The 6,360-nt window shown below is 42.3% G+C and overlaps 1 protein-coding gene across 3 annotated transcripts in view; it reads left to right on the top strand.

Moving 5' to 3' along the window:
- Positions 1 to 5,834: 5,834 nt before the first annotated feature.
- Positions 5,835 to 6,360, top strand: part of Fyn (FYN proto-oncogene, Src family tyrosine kinase) — a 202,281-nt gene continuing 201,755 nt past the window's right edge. For all 3 annotated transcript variants that reach the window (XM_048790209.1, XM_015500326.2, XM_015500317.2), the window contains exon 1: positions 5,835 to 6,311. The gene's annotated coding sequence lies outside the window, so the exon portion shown is untranslated. The remainder of the gene's footprint in view (positions 6,312 to 6,360) is intronic.

The raw sequence follows: 6,360 nt of genomic DNA, 5'->3' as shown, positions 1-6,360 counted from the left end.
AAAAGGTCAGGCTCAGTTTGACCAAAAATGATCAAACCTAACCAACTATTTCCTGCAAACAGGGGAGTCTAAAGGCAGAATCTCAAAAACTATCACTGCATAGAGTAGAACCCCAAAATACAGAAGAATGAGGAGGTGAGAAAGCAGAGGTGACAGGTATGGCTGCTTAGGATGTAAATGAAAGGGACAGGTCACTTTATGACAGAAAAGCCTCTCTTCCTACACTCCTACAGAAAGGAGGTCTACTTGAAGCTAACTCTATGACATTAGAAGGGGCTACATATAGTTCATCAAGGTTGACTCAGCCCCATTCCCAGTCACTTGAATCTCCCAGATAACAATCCAGGCCTCCCTTAGTAAGTTGGGTAAAGACTTAAAAGGCCATCTCCAATCAACACACCCTTGTGTTCAGGTTGGGATGTAGGCTTGGCTTGCCTAGCACTGACTCTGATACACCGAGAGCAGCCAGCAGAGGCCCAGTACACCTGGGCTCCAAAACCATGTTCATAATCATTCCTGACTATTCAGCCCACTCTCCACCTTTTTAAGAGGGAAGGGAGCTGCAGAAACACACCCTCCCAGCTATGGACTGTCAGGAGGAACAACAGTCCAGTGTGGGCAGAATTAAATAAGGTCGAAAAGCTAGAATCCCAGCTTTAAGAGCTTGGCTAAGCCTCTCCCAGGGGCACCACATACCACCTTCCCTGAGCTCAGGTTGGATATAGTGTCTGTCCCACCTGAGTTTTCCCAGGACCTATCTCCTGCTGACTCCAGGAGAGCTTTGACCCATTATGCCATAAACATATTGTCCATGCTCTGAAGGTCATAGATTTTTTAAATTAGATAGCTCTTTACATAAGGATTTGAAGATATGAGGTATCAGAAGCAAGAGTTAAACAGTAAATCAGGTGTACCAGACCATTGTGTCCTGCTCTCAGAGGGAACTTTTTTTTTTTTTTTAAATCAGTCTTGCAAGTCACAAAATATCCATCTGTAGCTGGAAGGGTGACTGGGTTGAGGGAACAGAAGGCTTCACTGACCCTGGCTACTTGGTACCACCTCAAGGAGATGCTCCCTCAAAAGGGAGGGGAAAATGGCAGAGAAGAAAGGGGGTGGGGAATAAAGTAGAAAAAGAAACAAGTTTAAAATCAGTTTTTATTGTTCCTCTAATCATATAATAAATGTACAATTCAAAAAATCTGAGACAATTAAGAAAAAAGAAAACAAAACAAAGTTGACTTACAGTCGGACAACTTGGGTAAAATTGTTAAGTATAAGAATCTAGGCACAGTGGCACATGTCTATAATTCCAGCAACTCAGGAGGCTGTAGTAGGAGGATCACAAGTTAGAGGCCAGCCCCAGCAACTCAGTGAGGACCTAAGCAACATAGCAAGACTCTGTCTCAAAAAAAAAAAAAAAAAAAAAAAAAGGGCTGGGATATGGTTCAGTGGTTAAGTGCTCCTGGGTTCAATCCCTGGTACCCAAATAAAAGGAGAGGAAAAAATAAATAAATTTTGTGTATGTGCTTCCTGCATATTTTTACTATGAAAAATTTAAAATACAGATAAGTTTTAAAGTAATGGAGCTATAAATGTAAAAACACTCTCACACACACAAATAAATATAATACTCATTCATTGTTAATTTTTTCTTAACTTATGGTGAAAATCCATTTAAATAAATAAATATCATCATTTTCACAACTATGTAGTATTCTAATACAATTTATACATCAAAGCCTATAGTAATGAACTTGTTTCAATGTTTCACTAGGATAAATAATATTCTCATTATTCCCATTGTGGTTTCATCTTTGCAAATTTATTGCATTCTTTCCCAGCAGTGGAGCTGCTGGGTAAAGGTATATACTTTGTTACAGTGTTTTCACAAATGTTATTAAATTGCCCTCCAGAAATGTACCAATTCATACTCAACTGCTAGGGTGTAGGCATCCATCTCCCCACATCCTTTTGTCATCAGCCAATTAGTCAGTTGAAGCATACTATATCTTTACATAGTTTTGGAAACAAGTGAATCCTTCAGCTATTATATCCATCAGCTATTCAGAGATGCATTTCCTTTGCACATATTTTTTACTTGAGTGCTAATTTTTGTTTTCTTCACTTGTAAGAACTCTATATCAAAGGTTCTTAGGTTTGCCATGTGTTGCTGTTGAGTTGACACTTGAGATTAAAACTAAAATGATAAGATAAAACTCATACAATTTAAAATAAGAAAAATATTACTTTGAAAGCAAGGGAATAGGAAATTCAGCTGAGACAAAATAAGAAAGCCAGAACAGAAGGAAGAAATTTGGGGTGGTAGTACATGCCTGTGATTCTGGGTACTCAGGAGGCTGAGACAGGAAGATTACAAGTTTGAGGGCAGCATGAGTTCTTAGTGAGACCATCTCAAAATAAAAATTTTAAAAGGCCAGGAAAATACCTCAGTGGTAGAGGCCTGGGGCTAGATCCCCAGCACTACACACACACACACACACACACACACACACACAAAAAAAAAAAATTAAAGAAGTAGAAAAAATAACCAATAACAATCAAATGAAAGAGAAATGTCTACATTGTATAACAGAAACTTCCCATAAGAAGTTTTTAAAGGACAACATGAGGCTTTTAAAGGACAACATGACTTGCCTTGGGTAGGCCAGGGACAGTGTCTTAGATCTTTAACCAAGTTTTCTGTGGAGACCTGCAGAGTAGATCAAAATGGGCAATAGGACCCAAATCTTTTGCAGTGCTTTATACACTTGTTCAGACCATTAACAAATCCTCCCAAGGAGGCCAAATCCACTTAAGGCTACACTTAAGAATAGTGGCAGATAAAAAGGAAGGTAAGAAGAGGATTACAAAACAGAGAAGGAAGTCTCCGTGGGAGCTGATTAATCTGTCATTTTAATCATTTGTCTTTCTTTTTGTCCACTAATTAGATCAAGAAGCTATTAGAGTTGCAGATGCTAAAAAAGTGACCCTTCCTGAAGAAATTATAAACAACCAAACAACTTACCATCTACTCCAGATTTCTTGAAGGGATAGATTGAACTGAGCATGAAACTCCAAGGTCTCTATCTAGGAGTGATTTTTCTTAGAGTATATGAAAGCGTACCTATAAAATGAAGAAAGGTGTGCATCAAATGCTTCGATGTCCATTTAGTTTTCACAGGAAGAACGCAAGATCAATTTTGTTATTTCCCCCATTTTATGTATGCGGACATGAAAGTTCAGAAAGGAGAAATGAACTGCCTCATCAATGTGCCCTGTGAAGTCGAAATCAGAGAGAACTCTGAACCAGTGTTGTTCAATAAAAATATAATGCAAATCACATGTTATTTTGAATGCTATTCCAGCTACATTTAAAAAGCAAAAGAAGGGCAGGGAGTGCAGCTGTATGTTAGACCAGTAGCTTAGCATGAGCAAGGCCCTGAGTTTGATCCGCAGAACCACAAAACAAGAAAAGAAGAAGAGGAAGACGAGGAGGAGGAGGAGGAGGAGGAGGAGGAGGAGGAGAAACTGGTGAAATTTAATATATTTATTAAATATATTACACATATTAGACATGAAACTTTAATATATTTTATTTAGCATATATATATAACTCTTATAACAAACATGAAGTCAATATAAAAATATTTACTTTCCATTTTTCCATGCTAAATCTTTGAAATTGAATGTTTTATATTTACAGCATATTTCAACTTATATGAGCCAATTTTTGAGTACTGAAGTATATTTTATGTACATAACAACCACTGTACCTAGTGGCTACTGCATTGGAGAGCCTAGTTCTTTATCAGTGGTTCTCAAGGTGTGGTACCCAGAACACCACCAGCAGCAACACCACCTGGCAACTTGTTTGAAGTGCAAATCATTCAGCCGCATCTCAAATCTACTAAATCAAAACCTCTGGCAGTGTGGTTCAGCAGTCTGTGTTTTAACAGCCTCTTCAGGCAATTTTAATGCTCAATTTTGACAACCATTATTGTAGGCAACAGTCTCTCCATTCTAATCTAAATAAACCTAGGACAGCCATGGTAGGCTATCCCTTCTCTTGAGATAAGCATTTTTTTTTTTTTTGTGGTACCAGGGATTGAACTCAGTGGCACTTGACCACTGAGATACATCCCCAGCTCTATTTTATATTTTATTTAGACTGGGTCACAGTGGTTGCTTAGTGCCTCACCATTGCTGAGGCTGACTCTGAACTCATGATTCTCCTGTCTCAGCCTCCCTAGCTGCTAGGATTACAGGGGTGTGCCACTGCGCCTGGTCAAGATAGGCAATTCTTGAATAGTTGAAGTTGGCATTCTCTTATATGAAAATATACCAGTCCTAGCTATGATTCCATTTCATGTGACTATGGAATGAATTACCAGATGCTCAATTTAAATGTACTTTGATTTACCATTTTGCTTCAGGAGAAAGGGGAGAAAGTCCCCAGTAATCACATACATTATTATATTGAATTAATTACTAAACTCCTAATTTTCTTAGCTTCATCATCTACAAAATGGAGATAATTTAATAAATATTTGCACTTTTTTTTTCAAAGAAAGTACTGTGTACAGAAGGAAAAAAGTTTGCAAAAGTGACTGATGTTTTTTAACTACAGTAAAAAATAGTGGGCAGGAAAGGTAATATTATGGATTTTGAATTTAGAAGCTAAGGCTGATTCACTCATATTTCTTAGAACATTAACATAAGATTTGCTGAGAGTGAAGGATAGGGTTTTTGCCAGAATCATTAAGGAGAATGATTCTGAGCATGCCTTGAAGTAGAGCTTTCAGTAAACAGGAATTACCTATAAAGAAAATCAGGAAGCCAAAGTGTTTCTTTTTATGAAGTTACATCCTGCCATAGAAAAGCTGGATAGGAAATAAAGACTGATGTACTTCTAACCGTAAACTAAACCAGCAATTATTTCATCAAGGAAAATCTGAGCAAAAGCTCAGACTCGTTCATATATATGGGGGGGGGGATGAATACGGGGGGATAAGGGGTTTGAAAGTCATAAGAAACCAATGACAACCAATGGCTCCAATTACACGTGATTTTGAGGGAAAATGTACAAAGAAACCACTACTCTGTGATTTGGGGTTCCTTACTGGCTGCCTGGACCTCTCATTTCAGTAATTTTTCCTCCAGATATTTGTTCAAAGAGAAATATATATGCGTGCTCAGGAAAGTAGGAGACTGATGAAATAATATTAATTTCAAATTCTCTTTCTCCTGGTTATTCGTTGGACGGTTCCAGGGTTCTTTTTAGTTTTTCCAAGGTTCTGTGATAGGGTTCTACTTTGCTCCGCACTTTAATTTTTTTTTTTAATTTTAGTTTCACCAGAGGATACACTGCTATTACCACTCTCTAACCCTTTCCATCTTATCCTACCACCCTCAAATAAAAAAGGCAAAATATCCCTTTATGAGGCAGGATCCCATGGTTTGGGGGGAATGGCAAGTACCAATTCTTAGTAGTAGCTGCAACCTACCGCAAAACAGAAACTGCAGCTTATGCTCTCGCTTCTTTCTCCTGCCCTATCCCACCAACTCACAACTCCGCACAATCCTTAACACACACACACACACACACACACACACACACATACTCCTCCAGCCTCGCATCCTCTCGCACACCCTACACTGCACGCACGCCAGGATGCCCGCTGCCACAGTAACGCTCAACCCACTCGGCGGCACCACCCATGGCCGTTCCGCCCCCGTCCCACACACCAATGGTTGAGGCCCGCAGCTCCCAAGGGGCCCTTTGATAGGGCAGAGCGACTTGCCACTCTCAGGTCATGCCCCGCCCCCTCCTCGCTCCCCTCGGGAGCTGGAGGGGCCCGAGCATCAGCGAGAGTAGCTGCAAGCAGCCGCGGCGGCGGCGGCGGCGCGTCGTTGCAGTTGCGCCATCTGTCAGGAGCGAGCCGGCGGGAGGGGGCTGCCGCGGGAGAGGAGGAGGGGTCGCCGCGAGCCCGAGGCCGCCGAGACCCGCCCGCCGGTCGGCCGCGAGAGCAGAGGCGAGGCTGCGCTCCGAGCCCGGCGTCCTCCGCTGTCCGGGCGCACGGCGCTTCTCCCCGTGCACCGAGCACTCTCCGGGCGCACACAAAGCCGCGGCTCACGCCAGGGAGGGATCCGGCGGCCAGGCCGGGGACACCCCGGCGCCGCCCCCTCGGAGATCTCGGAGGGCCCACCGGCTCCCGGGTCCGCAGCGGAGCTACTGGACCCGCCTCGGCCGCGCCGAAGGAGGGCGGGGAGTGGACCATGTGAATGGGCTTCGGAGCCTGAGCGCCGCACGGGTAAGCTGCCGGGATGCGCCTCTGGAGGCCACGGGGATGCTGCGGAGAC

Source organism: Marmota marmota, unplaced genomic scaffold (assembly GCF_001458135.2).
Source record: "Marmota marmota marmota unplaced genomic scaffold, marMar, whole genome shotgun sequence".
In the NCBI taxonomy this organism is placed as follows: domain Eukaryota; kingdom Metazoa; phylum Chordata; class Mammalia; order Rodentia; family Sciuridae; genus Marmota; species Marmota marmota.
Note: the sequence above shows the minus strand (reverse complement) of the source record. Positions and strands in the feature narration are given on the sequence as shown.